The 24654-nt window shown below is 45.9% G+C and overlaps 1 long non-coding RNA gene across 1 annotated transcript; it reads right to left on the bottom strand.

The window, feature by feature from the left end:
• Positions 1-6938: 6938 nt before the first annotated feature.
• Positions 6939-23030, bottom strand: LOC115899907. Its single transcript, XR_004059497.1, has 4 exons — positions 23002-23030; positions 15477-15531; positions 8908-9003; positions 6939-7793 (listed from the first exon to the last, which is right to left on the bottom strand). It is a non-coding gene; the product is annotated as an uncharacterized LOC115899907 (long non-coding RNA).
• Positions 23031-24654: the final 1624 nt, after the last annotated feature.

Genomic DNA, 24654 nt, shown 5'->3' with positions numbered 1-24654 from the left:
GCTATGTAGCTTTTCAAGTTTCCCCATTCTGTAAAAGAGGAATTGCAATGGATTGGATATGGATATGCAATTCCTGCCTCATGGAAGAAAATTTCTGCAAATGATTTCAGGGTTTTTTTTTCATAATTATAGATATATTCATGTTTCCTGCTGTTGTGGTAATTTATACTTTTCCCAAAATCATTCATATCTTGTAATTTATTTTTTAAAGTAATAATAAGTATTCTCCTACTTGTTGATTTCATCTGTACATCTGGTTATAGCCCATTCCTAATTTGTATATATGTGTGTTTTCCTGCCTTTCTCTTTTCCTCTTTCTAAAGAGAAATATGTCAAAATATTAATAATGGTTTTCTGTGAGTGATAAGATTATAGATTACTTTTACTTTAATGTTTGTCTGTATTTTCCAAATATTCAGAAATCAGTCTATATTACTTATGTGTTCACAAAACGATACTTTATGCTTAATTTTCAAATAAGGAAACTGAAGCCAGGAACATTTCATAGGTGGATCATGGCCTTACATTAGAACCAGAAAACCTGCCCTGACCCAGCCACTCTTTAGCCAACAGGGTAAGAGTCAACCACCACGACTCTTCCAGTTCTCACTGATCTGCAGAAACTGAGCCATTAAACCACTTCACCGTCTCTTGTTCTCGTCTTACATAAAGGGTTGTTAGTGGAAGGTAAACGATCACTGTGAATTGATTGTCGGGGTTTCATCCACCTTATGTGGTAAGTTGAATTTTTTGGCATGTCAGCATATAGTTGGTAATAAAAGACAATTATAATAGTGATAAAAGATAACAGTTAATATGTGATAACACATATGGCAATGAGTGAAAACATCTGAATGTGTAATTGGAAGGTAGATGCTATATATTTGATATTTTAAAATTTCCTGTGATTCTGTAGTAGGATTGTTAAAGGAAAACTATTTTTTATTTTTATCTTACTTTACTTTTTTTTTTTTGAGACAGAGTTTGTCTCTGTTGCCCAGGCTGGAGTGCAGTGGTACAGTCTCAGTTCAATGCAACCTCCAACTCCTGGGCTCAAGCGATCCTCCCACCTCAGCCTCCAGAGTAGCTGAGACTACAGACATACACCACCACGCCCAGCTGATTTTTGTATTTTTTTTAGAGACAAGTCTCACCATGTTGTCCAGACTGGTCTCAAACTCCTAAGTTCAAGTGATCCACCTGCCTCGGCGTCCCAACGTGCTGGGATTACAGCCATGAACCACTGCGCCCAGCACAAAACTTTTTTAAAATAGCTGTTTGGAAAAGGCTTCTTGTGGTTCCTAACTCATAGCAAATTAGAAAGGAAAGGCATGCAGTACAATTTGATTCAACAAATCATTTTGGATTACCTACTTTAAATCTTTTTCTAGACCACATATAGAAATGCTTTATCTTATAAAAATGTAAGCTACTTTCAAAGAGATTTTCTTTAATAAGATTTTAACCATTAGATAAGGCATCTTATTTGTCTTCAAACTCTTAAGTGACTTGCCTGGTGATCACCACATGAACACAATAAAAATTGTGTCTTTTTCTATGAGGATATAAGTTTATGAGGGCAAAATTATATCCTTATTTCATTGCTCTAAGGTCGTTAACAAACCTTAGAACACTGTAACAAAATGGGGATATTTAACAGGTTTTTAAATAACGATACTAATAGATGGCATTTTTAATATGCCAAACAGGTATTATCCCTTAAATGAATTATTGCATTAAATCATCACAATAAACCTATATAAGACAGTGAGCATTTTCATTTTGTTGAGGTTTAGAGAGATTACAGATTTTCTTCAAGGTTGCATAGCTTGAAAATGGTGTGGCCAGGATTCCACCCAGGTCTGTCTGACTCTTCAGAGTTGAGACTCTACTACTTTGATCTCCAAACTCAAAAAATATTTGGTGGCCAAATAAATGAGTGAACTTCCATTTGCAGAAATTTGTAATTAATTCATCACTTTTCCTAGAAAAGAAAAGGGTTTCTGAGTTCACAAACATTTCCCTAAGAGAAAGAACAAGTACAAGTGCCTATGAGATTTATTTTACTCTGTTTCAAAGATGCACCATTGTTTTATATACCAATTGTGTGTTGATTATAATAATTGATATCATGTCTGTATAAACATATGTATCAACTAAAATTATAGACACCATTGATTACTAGTAATATCCTAAATTTTTAGAATGCGTAATAAATGTAATGTGTAAATATATAGGTTTTCTGTATTGCAATGTGAATTATTTTTCTGTAAGTTATGAGGCAGTACCATGCAGTGGTTAAGCACACAGACTATGGACCCAATCAGTGTGTCTGGTTTCAAATCCCAGTTGGCTACTTATTAGCTTGTAGTCTAGGGAAAATCAGTCAGTTTCTTTGATTTTAGATACTTCATCTGTTAAATGGGGATGACAATAATATCTTCCTCTGGATCATTCAAGATATACTTCATTAGACCTAGTGAAACGTTTCTGGTTTAATTTCTAGAGCCTTTTGCAAAATACAGATCAGATCCATTGCTTAAAATACCTATCTGCTGTCAGAGGACATATTTCTGCTTGTATTTTGTTTTCAAAATTGTCTTCTGGTTCAAAGATTTTTAACTGTTGTCAGGAAGTCATCTTCAGTCCTATGATGCCCTAAAAACAGCCATCCTGTCAGGTTATTGACCCTCACTGAGCTTATGGTAAGTTCGAACATGATGTTAATGAGACACGTTTCCATCCACTCACTTCCCACTATAAGCTAGTTAATTTTGCATAAAGAAAACCTCCCATCCATAACTATAGCCTATAGTTCTCATTCCTTCCATCTAGGCAGGTACTTGCTCCATATCTCTTTGCAATTGGAAGATATATATTCACTAATATTTTCTTGCTGTCTTGCTCTCTCTTCTTCCACCTCATCAGTTAGTCTTTGCACAAATAAGCCTCTTAGCTCTATTCACAGAGCAAATGAACGGAATTCATCTTTGTTAGATGAGGTCCATGGCCCAGTGGATCTATTTGGAATATGCCAGACTATTTGTTAACTAGGGTGAGCTATAAAGCATTTTTGGAGATTGAAAAAATGATGTCTTTTGCTCTCCTAGGAAATGTTTTCTAAAGTTAAGTTTAGGAACTATATGGTGTGGGTTTTGTATGATTTTGTTGTTTGCAATTCTGATGGCTAAGGAAGAATAAAGATGTTAACAAAGTTTAACTTTGGACAGAGGATGTAAGAATGACCATTGTCTTTTTTGTGCTTTTCTACATTTGAAACATTCTCCCTGGGAAAAGAATTCTAAATTCCTCCACCTGCTTGAAAAGGTCAGAAACCTCTTTCCAAAAATACTTTTTATCCTCTTAATGCAAGTCTCAACCCTGGCCACTCATTAGAATCACCTGAAAACATGCTTTTAAAATCTCATGCCTGGAAGGATATGGAAAAGACACTTCTCAAAAGAAGACGTTTATGCAGCCAACAGACATATGAAAAAATGCTCATCATCACTGGCCATCAGAGAAATGCAAATCAAAACCACAATGAGATACCATCTCACACCAGTCAGAATGGCGATCATTAAAAAGTCAGGAAACAACAGGTGCTGGAGAGGATGTGGAGAAATAGGAACACTTTTTTTTTTTTTTTTTTTTTTTTTTTTTGAGACGGAGTCTCGCTCTGTCGCCCAGGCTGGAGTGCAGTGGCACTGCAAGCTCCGCCTCCCGGGTTTACGCCATTCTCCTGCCTCAGCCTCCCGAGTAGCTGGGACTACAGGCGCCCGCCATCTCGCCCGGCTAGTTTTTTGTATTTTTAGTAGAGACGGGGTTTCACCGTGTAGACCAGGATGGTCTCGATCTCCTGACCCTCAGTGATCCACCCGTCTCTGCCTCCCAAAGTGCTGGGATTATAGGCATGAGCCCACTACACCCGGCCTTTTTTATTTTTTATTTTAATTTTTTTGAGATGGAATCTTGTTCTGTCACCCAGGCTGGAATGCAGTGGCATGATCTCAGCTCACTGCAACCTCCGCCTCCTGGGTTCAAGCAATTCTCCTGCCTCAGTCTCCCAAGCAGCTCGGACTACAGCTATGCGCCACCATACCCAGCTAATTTTGGTATTTTTAGTAGAGACAGGGTTTCACCATATTGGCCAGGCTGGTCTTGAACTTCTGACCTCATGATCCACCCGCCTCGGCCTCCCAAAGTGCTGAGATGACAGACATGAGACACCATACCTGGCTGGGAAAACCCCTTTCACTTGGCTCTTTCTCTCTTGCCTACCACCATGTAAGATGTGCCTTTTGCCTTTCACCATGATTGTGAGGCCTCCATAGCCACATGGAACTGTGAATCCATTAAACCTCTTTTTCTTTTTCTTTTTTTTTTTTTTTTTTGAGATGGAGTGTCACTCTGTTGCCCAGGCTGGAGTGCAATGGCCGGATCTCGGCTCACTGCAAGCTCTGCCTCCTGGGTTTACGCCATTCTCCTGCCTCAGCCTCCCGAGTAGCTGGGACTACAGGCGTCCGCCCCCTCACCCGGCTAGTTTTTTTGTATTTTTTAGTAGAGACGGGGTTTCACCGTGTTAGCCAGGATGGTCTCAATCTCCTGACCTCGTGATCCGCCCGCCTGGGCCTCCCAAAGTGCTGGGATTACAGGCTTGAGCCACCGCGCTCGGCCTAACCTCTTTTTCTTTATAATTACCCAGTCTCGGGTATGTCTTTATCAGCAGCACAAAAATGGACTAATGCAGTCCCCTTTTCCTATTCATTTATTTCAATTGGGTTCTAACAGCAAGAGTCACCCTGAGCAAGTATTTCACCTCCACAAACCTCACTGACTCTTGTAAGATAAGGGCAACTCTTTACAGCAGCTCTGAGAACTCTTCTGCTTCTGTGATCTTCTCCTCACTGGTCTAGAGCAGGAGTTGGCAAACTACAGCCTACAGACCAAATCCAGCCCCCTGCCTGTTGTTAGAAAGTTTTATTGGAACAAAGACACACTCATTTACTGTTATTCTATTATGTTATTTGCTATTATCTATGACTGCTTTCATTCTATAATGGCAGAGTCAAATAACTGCAACAGAAAGCTTATGACCCACACAGCGTAAAATATTATTACCTGATGCTTACAAAAAAGTTTGCCAACTCCTCCTCTAAAGGACCTCAAAGACCGGGTGCGGTGGCTCATGCCTGTAATCCAGCACTTTGGGAGGCGGAGGCGGGTGGATCACCTGAGGTCAGGAGTCCAAGGCCAGCCTGGCCAATGTGGTGAAACTCCATCTCTACTAAAAATACAGAAATTAGCTCTGGGCATGGTGGCGGGTGCCTGTAATCCCAGCTACTTAAGAGGCTGAGGCAGGAGAATGGCTCAAACCCAGGAGGGAGGTTGCAGTGAGCCGAGATTATGCCATTGCACTCCAGCCTAGGTGACAGAGTGAGACTCCATCGCAATCAATCAATCAATCAATAAAGGACCTTAAAGAAAGTTAGAAAAAAGGGCTGGCCACAGTGGCTCATGCCTGTAATCCCAACACTTTGGGAGGCCGAGGCGGGCAGATTGCCTGAGGTCAGGAGTTTTGAGAAACCCCATCTCTACTAAAAAAGTACAAAAAATTAGCCAGGCATAGTGGCACATGCCTGTATTCCCAGCTACTCAGGGGGCTGAGGCAGGAGAATCACTTGAACCTAGGAGGTGGAGGTTGCGGTGAGCCAAGATTGCGCCATTGCACTCCAGCCTGGGCAACAAGAGTGAAACTCCGTCAAAAAAAGAAAAAAGAAAGTTAGGAAAAAAGCCAGGCACGGTGGCTCATGCCTGTAATCAGGAGGCTGAGGCAGGCGGATCACTTGAGTCCAGGAGTTGGAGACCAGCCTGGGCAAAATGGTGAAACCCCATCCCTACTAAAAATACAAAAAAATCAGCTGGGCATGGTGGTACATGCCTGTAGTTCCAGCTACCAGGGAGGCTGAGGCACAAGAATCACTTAAACCCAGGCGGCAGAGGTTGCAGTGAGCCAACATTATGCCACCACATTCCAGCCCGGGTGACAGAGCGAGACTCCAGCTCACAAATAAATAAATAAATAGAAATAGAAAGTTAGAAACAATAAAACAAAGGCAAAAAAAAAGAGGGCCTTAGACATGCCCCCCTTTCTTTACACCACCGTTAAGCCTTCTCCGTATTCTTGGAGGAGAGAAAGTTGATTCCTTTGCCTGTGAAAAAGGAGGGAAGTTCTGAAAAAAGAAAGGGTTTACTGGCTCAGTGATCTCTCTATCCACTTCTGGATCGGGTATGACATCTGGTACTACATGTGCTAAACAACTACATCTAGCAGCACAGAGTTAAGGCGTAAAGGATCTGCTGAATACACGGGAGAATGCTTTAGGAACCTATACTTCGGAGGCCCCAGAAAAAGGCAACAAGAGGAAGCCCAAGGTAGTTCAGGCTTTGGGCAGAGCAGAGAACTTCTAGAGGGACAGTGGAAGGGACCACCAACACCTAAAGAAACCAGGGGTCTCAGCCTATATTTTGGCAACTTACCCAACCATATTTAGATATATTACACATGGTCAAAATGGCAAGAAAGGATCCACTTGGCTGGCAAGGAGACGGGTAGGAGGAGCTACAGGAGCCAGGTGGGTACCCGACTGCCCTACCAGGTCATCTGTCCTCATGGCTTCCCCTTCCACATAAGTCGCAGGTCTCTCTTTTTTTTTTTTTTTTTTTTGAGATGGAGTCTTGCTCTTTTGCCCAGGCTAGAGTGTACTGGTGCAATCTCAGCTCACTGCAACCCCCACCTCCCACATTCAAGCAATTCTCCTGCCTCAGCCTCCCAAGTAGCTGGGATTACAGGCATGCACCACCACGCCCAGCTAATTTTTTGTATGTTTAGTAGAGATGGGTTTCACCATGTTGGCCAGGCTGATCTTGAACTCCTAGCCTCAGATGATCCACACACCTCGGCCTCCCAAAATGCTGGGATTGCAGGCGTGAGCCACCATGCTCGGCCAGCCACAAGTCTCTTGACGTAAACCACCACATCAAGAAGAGGGCACACATCTATCCGAGGCAATGGAAAGGAAAGATCAGTTTTGTGGCCCCCAAGATCCTGCCAGAAGTGTCATCCCATGGTGCTTTCTGTGTCTCAAATCTGAGTAGGTGGGGCAGAGTGACAAGGGACAGCCAGAGGTGAGTTTCTTGATATACTCACCCTTTACCCTGGAAGGAAGCCTTGGGAAGACACTGGCAGTGGGGGAAGGGGGGTCAAGGAGGCAGGGAGGTGATCATTTTTTTTCAGTTCCAAATCTGATTCTGCTGAGTACGGTGATCAATATAAATGGCCACCATTTTCTGTGTACTGTTTTCCTTATATGAACACCAGAGAGACTGTTGCTGTAACACATCTCTTTAAGGGCAGGAGCACCAGTAAAGCCTCTAGGGAGCTAGAAAGCACAGGGGAAAGGCCTGATTGCTATCTGCAGGCTAAGAGGGCTGTTGCTTCTAGCTGAGAGAGAGAAGGCAAAATGCACACACCCACGGATGCCTCCTGGAGGCGTAGCTGTGAGAAGAGACCACCAGGCTCAGGGGTCTAAGAGAGCACAGCACATGTGGGGCTGCCCCAGAGGCAGCGACTGCCCATCCTGCAACCAGTGTTCTCCTTTGCACGTGCTCAAGAAGGCAATGCCTAGCCAACTGCCTGGTTAACCCCAACTAACCGTCTTCAAGCTTAGCCAAAGCACATCTGACACTCTCAGAGCCACTCACCTGCCATGTTGGAAATGTTAACGTTCAGCCTTTTCGAGTTACAGGGCATTTTAAGAAAGAAAAAAAAAAGGGCAATCAACTCTTGTTTTGGTAACGGTAGGGGGGTGGCATTTCTTTAAAACCTAAGTCAAATGGTCAGGGGCTAGAAGTACTCATTTCTATCCTGCTGTCAGTAGTCAGGGCCGTGGCAGCAGGAGTGTGGAAACTGCCTGGGACGCAGCAGCAGCATGGGCTGCAGAAACTGAGGTGCTCTGTGTTCCAGCACTCCTCCTGAGCTCTTGACCTTCAAAGCACTTTACAGACAGACCCTAGAGTAGACGTGCTGTCTCTAGATGAAAAAATGACTCTATGACCTAAAACAGGGCTCCTTCGGCTAGGCAGAGGGGTGTGGACGGCAGCCTATAGGGCGGAGAAGAGCAGCTATCAGGACAAAAAGGATTCCAGGAGCACTGACCTTAGCAGGCCTGGAAAAGGTCTATTAATAAGTCTGAGGGAGGAGAGGAGGCGCTCATGTGCAGCGATGCTTCCCTGGGTCCTATCCCTGGCGCCATCCCTGGGTACTGGTAGGGCCTGAGGTAAGCTGCTACTTACCCAGTGCTCTAACATTCTCCCCAATCAAAAGGACAGCCTACCTTGCCAAATGGACTGAGAGGCACATTTTAATGTCAGTAAAGTGCTTTGAGGTGCCACATGGGAGACAGGAAAGCAATCTGTGTGTATCCCCAAACCCTCCAAGATGGAGAGCACTAGGGCTGAGTCAGGGCTGTCTGTTCTAGCCCTGTTACAAGCACCCTGCTCTCTGAGCCACCTGATCAGGGACTTCTAGAGCCTCGATGCCCCAAGCCCTGCAGATTCTCCATGCTGGTGCTAAGAGAACCACCCAAACTGAGCCTAGGCTTTAGTCCAGGCCACACAAGGAGGCCCAAGAAGACTGGAGGGTCCAGGCCATGAGTCCAAGGATCATGAAGAAACCTAGACTTTTCCAAGTAATTTCTCCCTCAGGGCTCCAACAGCTCTGCTAATCCCGCCCTTCCTCACTCATTTTCTGGAGGCCTGTGGCCCTGGCACCAGGGCTCCCATTGCCACCCGCCTCCCCACAGACCCTGGACCAAGCTGTTGCTGGAGGCAAGGCTCCTCCCTTACCTCGAGAGATGGTCCCTCCAGGGGCAGGGTTGACACACATGGGTGGAAGGCGGGGTGGGGGAAGTTTGCACTGACGCTGCCTGTGCTGGGCCCGATCTGGGGAAAGAGAGAGGGCATCAGGGCGACATGTTCTCACCCCTCACAGTCACAGACCCCTGAACTGACTCACTCAGAGCATCCATGAGGAGCTCTGGGCAGCAGGGCTGCTAGACAGTGCTGGGAGCAGCCACAGGTTCTGAGGAACAGCACTAACAACGCCACATGGGAAGAAGGCAAGCGTCTCATATGATGTGATATGTGACAGCCTTGGAAAGAGCCCTCAAGCTCTTCCTGTCCCCTTAGCTACCCCCTATGAGGTTAACACCCATCCTATATACTTCTCTTAGTTGTGAGGATGTGACAGGACAACAGGAGAAAGCTGAAAGCTTTGGTACCATGTCAACTCAAAAGCACCACGTGTCTGCTTCTTATGGTAGCTTTGCTGTGGGTTCCCGGGATGGCTACCTCAGCCACCAAATCTCAAATCATTCTTTCCCTCCAAGAGCTGGGCAAGAGAGGGACAACTGTATTATGTGGGTCCAGCTTGAGAGCTAAAACCAGACCCACACACACTTACCAGCCTTCTCCCTCTTTCTAAAAGAGAACAACCTGCCATTCCAAATACTTCCATTCATTCGGGGGCTAAATGCTACTTATTAGTAACCAGAAAGTACATTTCTAAGAAGTCCCAAAAACTTGAGGTACATGAATGAAAATTAAGACTCACTGAGTCTTCCACGGGAAGGTGGAAATACATGGGTAAGGAAGGCTTAAGGTCCTTTTAAACCACCTAAATGGTGACATTCAGAGAGTCACTAGTCTGGGGGGTGGGAGAAATGCATGCGCTCTTTGCTCTCTTTGGCCCCTGGTTTCAGTATAGTAAATGGGGTAGAAGGGGAGCAGAGATGGCCACACACACCTGAAGCTTGAGAAACCACCTGTTCTACAAAGACGTTCATTTGTGGAATGCAAATTGACTCATATACAATTAGTAAAGAGGAGAAAGATATCAGTAAAACATAACTCTTGTTTCAAAAAATTCTGAAGGCAAAGGAGCTGCAAAGGCAGGAGTAGAACTGTAATCTTCAGCAGGAAAGAAAAAGCCCTTTCAGCTATTTCTTTTTTTTTTTATTAAAATCGAGTGCCTATAGAGAATCAAGGTGGTAGATACAAAGGTGTTCACTATACAATTTCTTCAATATTTCAGTATTTTTGAAAATTTTCACAATAAAATATTGGGGAGGAAGCAAGTCCTGCACTCCAACCCTCCTCCCTCACAGTCCCAGCTGCACACACTCCTTTACCACAGTGGCTGTTTCAGAGCTCCACCTCCACCTGGGCTTCCTCAGTAACTGCCAGCTCTGCTTGCATTAGAAGGCTCTTTGTAGCTGGGTGCAGAGGCTCACGCCTGTAATCCCAGCACTTTGGGAGGCCAAGGCCAGTGGATCACGAGGTCAAGAGATCAAGACCATCCTGGCCAATATGGTGAAACCCCGTCTCTACTAAAAATACAAAAATTGGCAGGGCATGGTGGCGTGTGCCTGTAATCCCAGCTACTCAGAAGGCTGAGGCAGGAGAATCACTTGAACCCAGGAGGCAGAGGTTGCAGTGAGCCGAGATTACGCCATCCACTCCAGCCTGGCCACAGAACAAGACTCCTTCTCAAAAAAAAAAAAAAAAAAAAAGAAGACAGCTCTTTGTACATTTGTAGCATCACATCACCCTCAGCTGCCTGTCTAGGTGGTCCAAAGCATCTTCCCAAGCACCAATGATTGTTTTTGTCATATTTTGGTCACAAAGTTGCAGCTGCATTGGCCCAATTCTATATTTCCCATAAGCTCTCTTATAATATTATAAATGTGTGATTTTTTTTCTTTTTATTTTATAGGTATGTGATTTTACAGAAAACATACATAGGGTTACAGCAGACGTGCTTGTAGGATCTTCTAGAACTAAGTGCCTAGGATCAAGGTTTATTTTGAAACTAATTCCAGTTCTGCCTTGAAGCTAAGGTTGGAAATGACCAGCTCAACCTCTCCATTCCTGTTTAAGGAGGGTCCTCATTCACATCCAGGGATGCTGGATTGAAAAAAAAAAAAAGAATAAATGATTCAATGATTAGTTATTATCTCATTAAGCATTTTCAGCAATTGGGAGAGAGTTGTTACAATCCCACAACTTCACTGAGCCCACTTCTGACCATGTAGCTGGAGAGAAAATGCACATTCTTGCTATTGATCCAGTGTTTTTCAAAGTTTTGTGCTGGCTGTGAAAGACTCAGCTGGTTCTTCTTTTTTTTTCTCTCTCTTTTTTATTGTTCAGTTTGCTCTTTGTAGCCTGAGTCTGATGGCATTACAGGTAAGAAATCAGACAGCTGAGTTACGATGCTGGCAAGGGCAGTAACAAGTAACTTACCAGGAACATGGGCATTCTTGCCAACAGCTTTGTTAAATTACATAATGGGAAAGATGGTAGCTAGCCACAAGACCCAGTGGGCCACCATCCACAATGCTGCATGGAATTGCTATAGCTGTTTCCATCAGAACCATCAAATGGCCCATCCCATTGAGGCTAAAAGCTCCAGAGTACCAAGAAGCATCTCTGAAATAGAGCTCTCTTCACCCTAGTGTCTCCTACACAACAGGTGCTCAATCATGCAAACTCACAGCACACTGCATGCTGAGGTAAGCCTATAGCTCTATAGTATTTATCAGGGGCATACCATGCCCAAGACTAAGGGTTGAGCACAGACCACAGCCAGGTGCTCTTCCTATATTTCAGTTCTAATATCTTCACTGTAGTCCTAAAGATAGGGGGTAGGAAACAGGATCAGGTAAGCTAACACCTTGCTAGTATTAGGGAAAGCCAGATTCAAGCCCCAGTCAGTCACCCCAGTCAGTCAAACTCGAGAACCTCAAGCTTCACATCAACTCACATTTCCTCTCAAGGTTCATGACACCCTAGGAGCTCATAATTTCATGAAGAACAAAGAAACATGTAAAAGGAAAGCCCAAGCCAAGCACAGTGGCTCACACCTGTAGTCCCAACACTTTGGGAGGCCAAGGAAGGAGGATTACATGAAGGCAGGAGTTTGCGAACAGCCTGGGAAACATAGGAAGACCCTGTTTCCACCAAATATATATATATATATATATATATTTTATTATTATTATTATTATTATTTATTTCTTTAAAAAATACAAAAAATAGCGAGGCGCAGTGGTTCACGCCTATATTCCCAACACTTTAGGAGGCCGAGGCAGGTGGATCACGAGGTCAGGAGATCGAGACCATCCTGGCTAACACGGTGAAACCCCATCTCCACTAAAAATACAAAAAATTAGCCAGGTGTGGTGACTGGCGCCTATAGTCCCAGCTACTCAGAAGACTGAGGCAGGAGAATGGCATGAACCCAGGAGGTGGAGCTTGCTAAAAATACAGAGACACAGGGTCTCCAGTGCTGTCCAGGCTGCTCCCAAACTTCTGGCTCAAATAGTCTTCTCGTCTCGGCCTCCTATAGTGCTGGGATTACAGGCATGGGACACTGAGCCCAGAAAAAAAAAAAAATTTTTTTTTTTTTTTTTTTTTGAGACGGAGTCTCAGTCTGTCACCTAGGCTGGAGTGCAGTGGCGTGATCTGAGTTCACTGCCACCTCCGCCTCCTGGGTTCAAGCGATTTTCTGCCTCAGCCTCCTGAGTAGCTGAGATTATAGGTGACTGCCATCACGCCCGACTGATTTTTGTATTTCTTTTTTTTTTTTAGTAGAGATGGGGTTTCACCATGTTGGCCAGGCTGATCTGAAACTCCGGATGTCAGGTAGTCCGCCCATCTTAGCCTCCCAAAGTGCTGGGATTACAGGCGTGAGCCACCATGCCCAGCCAAGCATCATGATTTTTATTGAGCTTTCCATCTCTTTACAAAATCAGTACTATTAATTCAGAGACATTCTCACGATGAGAAAACCTGTTTTCGTCGACCTTTTACAAGTGGGTAGACAACAAAGCCCACTGGTTAGTAAGTAAACATAAAGTGCTAATTTTAGCTAAAAAAAAAAAAAAATGTGCTGCCCACACTAATCTCAAGTTCAGCTTTTTCCTTCTTACATAGTTAGCAAAAAAAAAAAAGCCCAGGATGACAGGAATTAATTTTTTCAAACAATATGAAAACAGATGGAGTGGCTGGAGACACACAAGGAGGCAGGGAGAGGCTGCTCTGAGCCCTAGTACATCCAGCCCTCTTTCTGGCCCCATTCAATGGGTTACACAGGGCACCACTTGGCCAGGGCTTTCCCAGGCCTCGAGGAACACAACTTAGAGAGAAGACACAATCAGGAAGACCTATTTAGTCTGGCCACTGCACTCCAGCCTGGGCGACAGAGCAAGACTCCACCTCAAAAAAACAAAAACAAATGTTATCTCCACTGTTGGAGGGTCATAGAGTGGATCCCTCATGGCTTGCTGCTATCCTTGTAATAGTGAGTAAATTCTCATGAAATCTTTTTTTTTTTTTTTTTTTGAGGCGCATACCACCACACCTGGCTAATTTTCTGTATTTTTAGTAGAGACAGGGGTCTCACCATGTTGGCCAGGCTGGTCTCAAATGCCTGACTTCAGGTGATCCGCCGGCCTTGGCCTCACAAAGCGCTGGGATTACAGGCGTGAGACACCACGCCCAGCCTCTCATGAAATCTTGTTGTTTATTTTATTTATTTATTTATTTACTTATTTTTTTGAGACGGAGTCTCGCCATGTCACCCAGGCTGGAGTGCAGTGGCGCGATCTTGGCTCACTGCAAGCTCCGCCTCCCGGGTTTATGCCATTCTCCTGCCTCAGCCTCCCGAGTAGCTGGGACTACAGGTGCCTGCCACCTTGCCCGGCTAGTTTTTTTGTATTTTTTAGTAGAGACAGGGTTTCACCGTGTTAGCCAGGATGGTCTCTATATCCTGACCTCGTGATCCGCCCGTCTCGGCCTCCCAAAGTGCTGGGATTACAGGCTTGAGCCACCGTGCCTGGCCTATTTATTTATTTTTGAGATGGCATCTCACTCTTGTTGCCCAGGCTGGAGTGCAATGGCACGATCTCAGCTCACTGTAACCCGTCTCCCAGGTTCAAGCGATTCTCCTGCCTCAGCCTCCCGAGTAGCTGGGATTACAGGCGCCCACCACTATGCCCAGCTAATTTTTTTTTTTTTTTTGAGATGGAGTCTCGCTCTGTTGCCCAGGCTGGAGTGCAGTGGTGCAATCTCGGCTCACTGCAACCTCTGTTTCCCGGGTTCAAGCTGTTCTCCTGCCTCAGCCTCCCAAGTAGCTGGGACTACAGGCGCACACTGCCACACCTGGATAATTTTTTGTATTTTAGTAGAGACGGGGTTTCACCTAGTTGCCCAGGCTGGTCTCAAACTCCTGAGCTCAGGCAATCCGCCCACCTTGGCCTCCCAAAGTGCTGGGATTCATCACACCCAGTCGATATTGTTTAAATTGTGTGGCACCTCCCCAACTCTCTCTCTGGATCCTGATTTTTGCCATGTGACATGCCTATTCCCGCTTCACCTTCTACCCCTGAGTAAAAGCTCCCTGAGTCCTCCCCAGAAGCCAAGCAGGTGCCAGCAGCATGCCTCCTATACACGCTGCAGAAATGTGAGCCAATTAAACCTCTTTTCTTATAAATTACCCAGTCTCAGGTATTTTTTCATACCAATGCAAGAATAGCCTAATACAGATTCAATCCACTTCCACCAGTGTTTACTGAGGTCTACTATGTGTGAAATGCTGGCCAGGTGCTAGGCATGATAAAAGAGCACAACAGGCCCTGGCTGCAGGGAGCTTCCAATCTAGTGACACAATGATTAATTCAGAATAGACTAACCATGAGAACTAACAGGTATGGTACTGAGGAAGGTTGGAGAAAGACTGCATTTTGGTCAACATCTTCATGAAGGAGATGGTATAAAATACGAGCCTAGAAAACTAGGATTTTAGAAGCTAGGCACGGTGGCTCACGCCTGTAATCCCACCACTTTGGGAGGCCGAGGTGGGTGGATCACTTGAGGTCAACAGTTCAAGACCAGCCTGGCCAACATGGTGACATTTTTAGTCTCAACTAAAAATGAGAAAGAATTAGCTGAGCTTGGTGGCTGGTGCCTGTAATCCCAGCTACTATGGAGACTGAGGCAGGAGAACTGGTTCAACCCAGAAGGGCGCAAGTTGCATTGAGCAGAGATCGCACCACTGCACTCCAGCCTGGGCGACAGAGACTCCAACTCAAAAAAAAAAAAAAAATAGGATTTTAATAAGCAGGGAGAACGCAGAGGAGGGCACTGGGAGGAAGCATGGCAAATATACACAAAGGCCAGGGCAAGAGTTGGCACAGATTATAAGCACCATGCAAGAGGAAGGCTATAGGAAAGGACTTGGGAAAACCACCCAAAGAAACGTGCAAGAACTACATAGTGGGGAGAGACTTTCACAGCCCTCAGAGCTGCCCATCCCAATAAAGAAGAGCATGAGGTTGCAAGCACAGTTGCAGTCTTACCTTTTCTGAATGAGTCCAGGCTGAACATTTCTGGCCAGGAGGGAAAGCTGGAATCCTGAGAACAAGGAGGGCCAAGAGGCAATAGTTAATATTCCTGGTCCAGCAACCCACAAAGAAGACTTCAGTAACATGGAGAGCACTGTCCAGAAATTGAAAAAAAAGAAACTCTTCACTAATGAGCACCAACTGCTGCTCCCCAGTCTTGAGGACTGGAAGGCCGGCTCCACTCTAGACTAATTGCCTTTGCTTCTGAAAACTCCCCACATCCTGTAAACAGAGGGGGATGCATTTCATCACAAGAGACATGTAGTTCTACGTAGTTCATCATAATACTTGCAGGTTTCCTTCCCAGTTCATCATAATACTTGCAGGTTTCCTTCCCAGTTCATCATAATACTTGCAGGTTTCCTTCCTAGTTCATCATAAGACTTGCAAGTTTCCTTGGGACTTCCAGGAATAAACTAAATTCTACATGGACCCCTTCTGTCACATGGCATCAGGAAATAGGACTGATGACTGCCTTATGGGCAAATGGCTTACTGGGCTTTCATAAAACCCAGTCAAGCCCCTAAAAATAAGATTTGACTGACAGTATCAAAGAATAACTGCATAGTGATTCAGAATAAAAAGCTTTTCCTAACAGAGTCTCTATGAAATAACAAATATTAAGTTAAAGCACAACTATTAGCAAAAAGTTTTGGTGCATTTTGCTTATTAGCATACTTAACTGAGGACTATACTGAGAGATGACAAGAAAAAAAGCAACACCTCCGGTTTAACAATTTTGTTTTTAAAAATACTCAAACTCGGCCGGGCGCGGTGGCTCAAGCCTGTAATCCCAGCACTTTGGGAGGCCGAGACGGGTGGATCACGAGGTCAGGAGATCGAGACCATCCTGGCTAACACGGTGAAACCCCGTCTCTACTAAAAATACAAAAAAACTAGCCGGGCGAAGTGGCGGGCGCCTGTAGTCCCAGCTACTCGGGAGGCTGAGGCAGGAGAATGGCGTAAACCCGGGAGGCGGAGCTTGCAGTGAGCTGAGATCCGGCCACTGCACTCCAGCCCCGGGGACAGAGTGAGACTCTGCCTCAAAAAAAAAAAAAAAAAAAAAAAAAAAAATACTCAAACTCGGCCGGGCGCGGTGGCTCAAGCCTGTATCCCAGCCACTTTGGGAGGCCGAGACGGGTGGATCACGAGGTCAGGAGATCGAGACCATCCTGGCGAACACGGTGAAATCCCGTCTGTACTAAAAAAAATACAAAAACTAGCCGGGCGACCTGGCGGGCGTCTGTAATCCCAGCTACTCGGGAGGCTGGGGCAGGAGAATGGCGTAAACCCGGGAGGCGGAGCTGGCAGTGAGCTGAGATCCGGCCACTGCACTCCAGCCTGGGCAACAGAGCGAGACTCCGTCTCAAAAAAAAAAAAAAAAAAATACTCAAACTCAGGTTTATAGATGTTTTTATAATCCATTACTCCTGGATTAGTGCAGTAACCTTAAGTGAACTTTGTTTAAAAACATCTACACAGTGTTTAGCAAATCAGAATCATGTCCAACATTGCTTGGAGTCTATTGAGGCCAATACTCCTGCTCCTGACTGCTATTCCCTCTCATTCTCAAATTGTGGGGAGGTGGGGAGTGGAGGGCTGACCTGGGGCAGAATCTTTCGGGTCCACAGAAGGTCTGCCCTGATGGCCTCCGCTCCCCCCAGGGATGCTGGAAATTTCAGCCCATAGGACATGGTAGAGAGAAAACTTCAATACAATATCAATGATGATAAAATTTACTTTAGGAAGTTACGTTCTATATATACCTTCTATCCAAATGAAAATAAAAAGTGTGTAATTTGACATTCTAATTTAAAAGAAAACCGGAATATTATAAAATCTAAAACATTTTAAGTGATTATTACTTAAAAAACAATACTCCCTGACCAACGTGGTAAAACTCCGTCTCTACTAAAAAAAATAATAGCCAGGCATGGTGGCAGGCGCCTGTAGTCTCAGCTACTCGGGAGACTGGGGCAGGAGAATCGCTTGAACCCGGGAGGCAGAGGCTGCAGTGAGCCAAGATCGCACCATTGCACTGCAGCCTGGGCAATGAGAGTGAGACTCTGTCTCAAAAAAAAAAAAAAAAAACTCGGCTGGGTGCAGTGGCTCATGCCTATAATCCCAGCACTTCGGGCACTTCGGGAGGCCAAGATGAGCAGATCACCCTGAGGTCAGAAGTTCGAGACCAGTCTGGCCAACACGAGGAAACCTCATCTCCAATAAAAATACAAAAATTAGCCAGCTGTGGTGGTGCACGCCTGTAATCCCAGCTACTCGGGGGCTGACGCAGGAGAATCACTTGAACCCGGGAAGCGGAGGTTGCAGTGAGCCAAGATCGTGCCAATGCATTCCAGCCTGGGCAACAGAGCGAGACTCCATCTCAAAAAAAATAAAAATAAGGCCGGGCGCGGTGGCTCAAGCCTGTAATCCCAGCACTTTGGGAGGCCGAGACGGGCGGATCACGAGGTCGGGAGATCCAGACCACCCTGGCGAACACGGTGAAACCCCATCTCTACTAAAAAAATACAAAAAACTAGCCGGGCGAGGTGGCGGGCGCCTGTAGTCCCAAGCTACTCGGGAGGCTGAGGCAGGAGAATGGCGTAAACCCGGGAGGCGGAGCTTGCAGTGAGCCGAGATCGCGCCACTGCACTCCAGCACTCCAGCCTGGGCGACAGAGCGAGACTCCGTCTCAAAAAAAAAAAATAAATAAATAAATAAATAAATAAATAAATAAAAAATAAAAATAAAAAATAAAAAAGAGGCTGGGCGCGGTGGCTCACACCTGTAATTTCAGCACTTTGGGAGGCCGAGGCAGGCAGATCACGAGATCAGGAGATCGAGACCATTATCACTAACACAGTGAAACCCCGCCTGTACTAAAAATACAAAAAATTAGCCGGGCGTGGTGGCGGCGCCTGTAGTCCCAGCTACTCGGGAGGCTGAGGCAGGAGAATGGTGTGAAACCAGGACTCGGAGCTTGCAGTGAGCAGAGATCGCGCCACTGCACTCCAGCCTGAGCGACAGGGCGAGACTCCGTCTCAAAAAATAAATAAATAAATAAATAAATAAAATAAAATAAAATAAAATAAAATAAAATAAAAAAGAAACAATACTCTATTGCTAAGAAATGGTAAAGTGGCTAGGCACCATGGTTCACATCTGTAATCTCAGCACTTTGGAAGGCTGAGATGAGAGGAGCACTTGACACCAGGAGTTCAAGACCAGCCTGGGAAACACAGTGAGACCCCATTTCTTTTTTTTTTTTTTTTTTTTTTTTTTTTTTTTTTGAGGCGGAGTCTCGCTCTGTCGCCCGGACTGGAGTGCAGTGGCCCGATCTCAGCTCACTGCAAGCTCCGCCTCCCGGGTTTGCGCCATTCTCCCGCCTCAGCCTCCCGAGTAGCTGGGACTACAGGCGCCCGCCACCTCGCCCGGCTAGTTTTTTTTGTATTTTTAGTAGAGACGGGGTTTCACTGTGTTAGCCAGGATGGTCTCGATCTCCTGACCTCGTGATCCGCCCGTCTCGGCCTCCCAAAGTGCTGGGATTACAGGCTTGAGCCACCGCGCCCGGCCGAGACCCCATTTCTAAAAAAAAATTTTCAAAATTAGCCAGGTGTGGTGGTACATGCTTGTAGTCTCAACTACTCAAGAGGCTGAGGCAGGAGGATCACTTCACCCAGGATTTTGAGGTTTATAGTGAGCTGTGATCACGCCACTGCACTCTAGTCTGGGTGACAAAGCAAGACCCTGTCTCTCTTAAAAAAAAACAAAAAGCAAGCCGAGTGCAGTGGCTCATGCCTGTAATCCCAGCACTTTGGTAGGCCGAGGCGGGCAGATCCCCTGAGGTCAGGAGTTTGAGACCAGCCTGACCAACATGGAGAAACCCCGTCTCTACTAAAAATACAAAATTAGCTGGACGTGGTGGTACATGCCTGTAATCCCAGCTACTCGGGAGGCTGAGGCAGGAGAATCGCTTGAACCCAAGAGACAGAGGTTGCAGTGAGATGAGATCGCGCCATTGCACTCCAGCCTGGGCAACAAGAGCGAAACTCTGTCTCAAAAGAAAAAAAAAAGCAGCAAAATTTAATGGCTAGGTGTGGTGGATCATGCCTGTAATCCCAGCACTTTGGGGCACCCAGGTGAAGGATCGCTTGAGGCCAGGAGTTCAAGACCAGCCTAGGCAACACAGTGAGACTGTCTCTTAAAAAAAAATTTATAAGTTAATTTGCTTGCAAATAGACTCTTGATTTTGCTTTTTTTTTTTTTTTTTTTTTGGGGGGACGGAGTCTCGCTCTGTCACCAGGCTGGTGTGCAGTGGCATAATATCAGCTCACTGCAACCTCCACCTCCCAGGCTCAAGCTATTCTTCTGCTTCAGCCTCCTAAGTGGCTGGGACTACAGGCGCACGGCTAATTTTTTTTGTATTTTTAGCAGAGAGGGGCTCTCACCATGTTGGCCAGGATGGTCTCGAACTCTTGCCTTCATGATCCGCCTGCCTCGGCCTCCCAAAGTGCTGGGATTACAGGCGTGAGTCACCGTGGCCGGCCAGTTTTGCTTTTTTAAAAGTCCCTAATCCTCTAGCCCAAATATTGTCAATTTAGGCTCATGTACCACTCTTTTTTCCTGTACTAATCTAAAAAATGATACTATGAGAATCAAGATAGGATCTTTTAGAGATAATTTACAGAGCTCTAGAACATTTCATACAGATCCAAGAGAAAGCTGTCTTCCTTGTAATGCAGTCAGTAATGGGTTTTTTGTTTTGTTTTGTTTTGTTTTGAGACACAGTCTTGCTTCTATCGCCCAGGCTGGAGTGCAATGGCATGATCTCCGCTCACTATAACTCCCGCCTCCCAGGTTCAAGTGATAGTCCTGTCTCAGTCTCCCAAGTAGCTGGGATTACAGGCGCCCGCAACCACGCCTGGCTAATTTTTGTATTTTTGGTAGAGACAGTGTCTTGCCATGTTGGCCAGGCTGGACTTCAACTCCTGACCTTGTGATCCGCCCACCTCAGCCTCCCAAAGTGCTGGGATTACAGGCCTGAGCCACTGTGCCCGACCATAATGCAGTAATGTTAAAAACCTTTGTAGTGGGCCAGGCTTGGTGGCTCATGCCCGTAATCCCATCACTTTGGGAGGCTGAGGCAGACAGATTGCCTGAGGTCAGGAGTTCGAGACCATTCTGGCCAAGATGCTGAAATCCTGCCTCTACTAAAAATACAAAAAAAAATTGGCCAGGCGAGCCTGAGTGCAGTGGCTCACGCCTGTAATCCCAGCACTTTGGGAGGCCGGGACAGGCGGATCACGAAGTCAGGAGTTCGAGACCAGCATGGTCAACATGGTAAAACCCCGTCTCCACTAAAAATACTCAAAATTAGCCGGGCGTAGTGGTGCATGCCTATAGTCCCAGCTACTCAGGAGGCTGAGGCAGAAGAATTGCTTGAACCCAGGAGGCGGAGGTTGCAGTGAGCCAAGATTGCGCTACTGTACTCCAGCCTGGGTGACAGAGTGAGACTCCGTCTGAGGGAGAAAAAAAAAAAAAAATTGGCCAGGCGTGGTGGCTCATGCCTGTAATCCCAGCACTTTTGGAGGCCGAGGCAGGTGGATCACGAGGTCAGGAGTTTGAGATCAGCCTGACCAAAATGGTGAAACCCCGTCTCAGTCAGGTGCGGTGGCTCACGCCTGTAATCCCAGCACTTTGGCCGAGGTAGGGAGCTTGCCTGTAATCCCAGCACTTTGGCCGAGGTAGGGAGCTTGCCTGAGGTCAGGAGTTCGAGACCACTCTGGCCAAGATGGTGAAATCCCGTCTCTACTAAAACTATAAAAAAAATTGGCCGGGCGCGGTGGCTCAAGCCTGTAATCCCAGCACTTTGGGAGGCCGAGACGGGTGGATCACGAGGTCAGGAGATCAAGACCATCCTGGCTAACATGGTGAAACCCCGTCTCTACTAAAAATACAAAAAACTAGCCGGGCGACCTGGCGGGCGCCTGTAGTCCCAGCTACTCGGGAGGCTGAGGCAGGAGAATGGCGTGAACCCGGGAGGCGGAGCTTGCAGTGAGCTGAGATCCGGCCACTGCACTCCAGCCTGGGCGACAGAGCGAGACTCCGTCTGAAAAAAAAAAAAAAAAAAAAAAAATTGGCCAGGCGTGTCTGAGCGCGGTGGCTCACGCCTGTAATCCCAGCACTTTGGGAGTCTGAGGCGGGTGGATCATGAGGTCAGGAGTTTGAGATCAGCCTGATCAAAATGGTGAAACCCCATCTCAGCTGGGCGCAGTGGCTCACGCCTGTAATCCCAGCACTTTGGGAGGCCAAGGCGGGTGGATCACAAGATCAGGAGATCGAGACCATCCTGGCTAACATGGTGAAACACCATCTCTACTAAAAATACAAAAAAAAAAAATATTAGCCAGACGTGGTGGCGGGCGCCTGTAGTCCCAGCTACTCGGGAGGCTGAGGCAGGAGAATGGCATGAACCCAGGAGGTGGAGCTTGTAGTGAGCTGAGATTGCACCACGGCACTCCAGCCTGGGTGACAGAGCGAGATTCCATCTCAAAAAAAAAAAAAAAAAAAAAAAACCTGTCTCTACTAAAAATACAAAAATAAGCCAGGCATGGTGGTGCATGCCTGTAATCCCAGCTACTCAGGAGGCTGAGGCAGGAGAATCTCTTGAACCCAGGAGGCGGAGGTTGCAGTGAGCCAAGATCGCACCATTGTACTCCAACCTGGGTAACAGAATGAGACTCCATCTCAGAAAAAAAAAACACAAAAAAGGTAGCCGGGTTTGGTGGCGTGAGGCTGAGACAGGAGAATTGCTTGAACCAAGGAGGTAGAGGTTGCAGTAAGCTGAGATTGCACCACTGCACTCCAGCCTGGGCGACAGAGCAAGACTCTGTCTCAAAAACAAAAAACCTTTGAAGTTCAATGTCTCTCTTAAGTAATTTACAGATAAGTAAAATGCTATTATACCAAGATTTCCTGTATAATGAAATACAATTAACCCCAGGTAGAGACACTAGGGGATGGTTCCAGGACAGAGACTCCACAAAGACTAATTAAAATGATACCCTTCTGGCTGGGCACGGTGGCTCACACTGGTGATCCCAGCACTTTGGGAGGCTGAGGTGGGCTGATCACCTGAAGTCAGGGGTTCGAGACTAGCCTGGCCAACATGGTGAAACCCCGTCTCTACTAAAAACACAAAAAAATCAGTTGGGCATGGTGACAGGTGCCTGTAATCTCAGCAACTTGGGAGGCTGAGACAGGAGAATGGCTTGAAGGTTGGAGGAGGAGGTTGTAGCGAGCCAAGATCGTGCTACTGCACTCCAGCCTGGGGGACAAAGCGAAACTCTGTCTCAAAAACAAAATAAAATAAATGATATCCTTCTTCCAAAATAGTCAGAAATAGGTTTAACACATGCCTCTTTACAGTATGGCCAAGCATGAGATCCACTACTGCTCTGTGCATGCTAAATCAACTTACCTTATAAAAGCAATGACAGTCTCAGATTTGTAGGCTTTTTGAACTGGAGCTGAATTCTCTCCTTGCTATTCCTCACACGAGGCCTGGGCCTCCTCCTGGGAAGTACAACGCCTGGGTCAATACAGTGGGGGCCCCACAGGGAATGAAAGTTGCTCTGACCATTAAAATTCATTTACTAGCTCTAACAAGGACAAATTTTGTTAGTGGCATGAGGGGCACATACTGGACAAAATGGCCTTACAAATCAGGACTTGCCATGACCCATTCTAGGCCCATTAAATTGTGAGCTGTCCTACACCAGCACCTGTAGAAGTGCTGAAGTCTTCCGACATCATCTAAGAAGATGTCAAGGTAAAGAAAGCCTTGTAAGCCTGAGAAGCATTTTCTGCAAGCCCAGAGCAAAACCTACTTCCGTTTTGAGTTCTAATCCCATAACAGTTATGATAATCTAACACAAAGAAGCTATAACACTCTTCAAGATTGGGAAAATAACAATAACTCAAAGTTTAACAGCATTTTTACAGTTCACAACAACTTCCATAGACTTTATCCCATTTAATCCAGGCAACTATCCAGTGAGGTAGGAATTATCTTTCCAGAGAAGAAAACTGAAGCACGGGTTACACAACCTGGCCCAAGACCCCACAGCTGCCTCAGGGCAGATGGAAAATCAGCATTGAAGCATGCTGACTCCAAAAACCTTCCTTGCTTATATACTAAGCTACTTTTCTTATTTCCAGGATATCATGCTGTTGCCTAAATGTACTATGGTTCATTCCTTGAGACATATTATACTGTTATCTTCAAAGGCTGAAAGGGGCAAGAAAGGTCCAACAGCTAATAAACTTGCATTTGGTTTTTTGTTTTGTTTTGTTTTGTTTTGTTTTGAGACGGAGCTTAGCCTCTTGTTGACCAGGCCTGGAGTGCAATGGCGCGACCTTGGCTCACTGCAACTTCTGCCTCCTGGGTTCAAGCCAATTCTTTTGCCTCAGCCTCCCAAGTAGCTAGGGTTAAAGGTGCACGCCACCATGACCGGCTAATTTTGTATTTTTAGTAGAGACGATGTCTAGCCATGTTGGCCTGGCTGGTCTCAAACTTCTGACCTCAGGTGATCCACCTGCCTTGGCCTCCCAAAGTGCTGGGATTACAGGCATGAGACACCGCTCCTGGCCCTAATAGAACTTTGTATCACAGCTACATAAATGAAAACACTTGAAAAGCAACTATCTTTTAGGGATGAAGAGCCAACACAGGTAGAAAACGCAGCAAAGGATGTCGTTTCTGCACATCACCTTAATCTCTAAGATTTAAGTGTAAATTACAAGATGTAGTCAAGACCCACAATGACAGTGGAGTTACCGCCTTGCAAGAAACTTCAAGGGAAATCACCAGACAACGTCTCATTTCACTCTGGCCAGCAAGCTGCAACCAAAACCAGGCTGGAAGTGGTCTTCTGCAGTCTACCTGCTAATGTATGGCAAACCCTCATGGAGTGGGGTTGTAAAGTGAAACAGCCTCTGCCTTGAAAAATCACAATTCAAGTGACCAATGTTGCTACACAACGACTAGATAGATATGCCATACCCCTGGCTTGGGGGTTCTGAGGACCCCTGGGACTCCAGTTCACTGCAAACAAAGGACCACATGCATTTG

This window comes from Rhinopithecus roxellana, chromosome 10 (assembly GCF_007565055.1).
Source record: "Rhinopithecus roxellana isolate Shanxi Qingling chromosome 10, ASM756505v1, whole genome shotgun sequence".
Classification (NCBI taxonomy): domain Eukaryota; kingdom Metazoa; phylum Chordata; class Mammalia; order Primates; family Cercopithecidae; genus Rhinopithecus; species Rhinopithecus roxellana.
The sequence above is the reverse complement of the archived record's forward strand: the minus strand, read 5'-3'. Positions and strand labels throughout refer to the sequence as shown.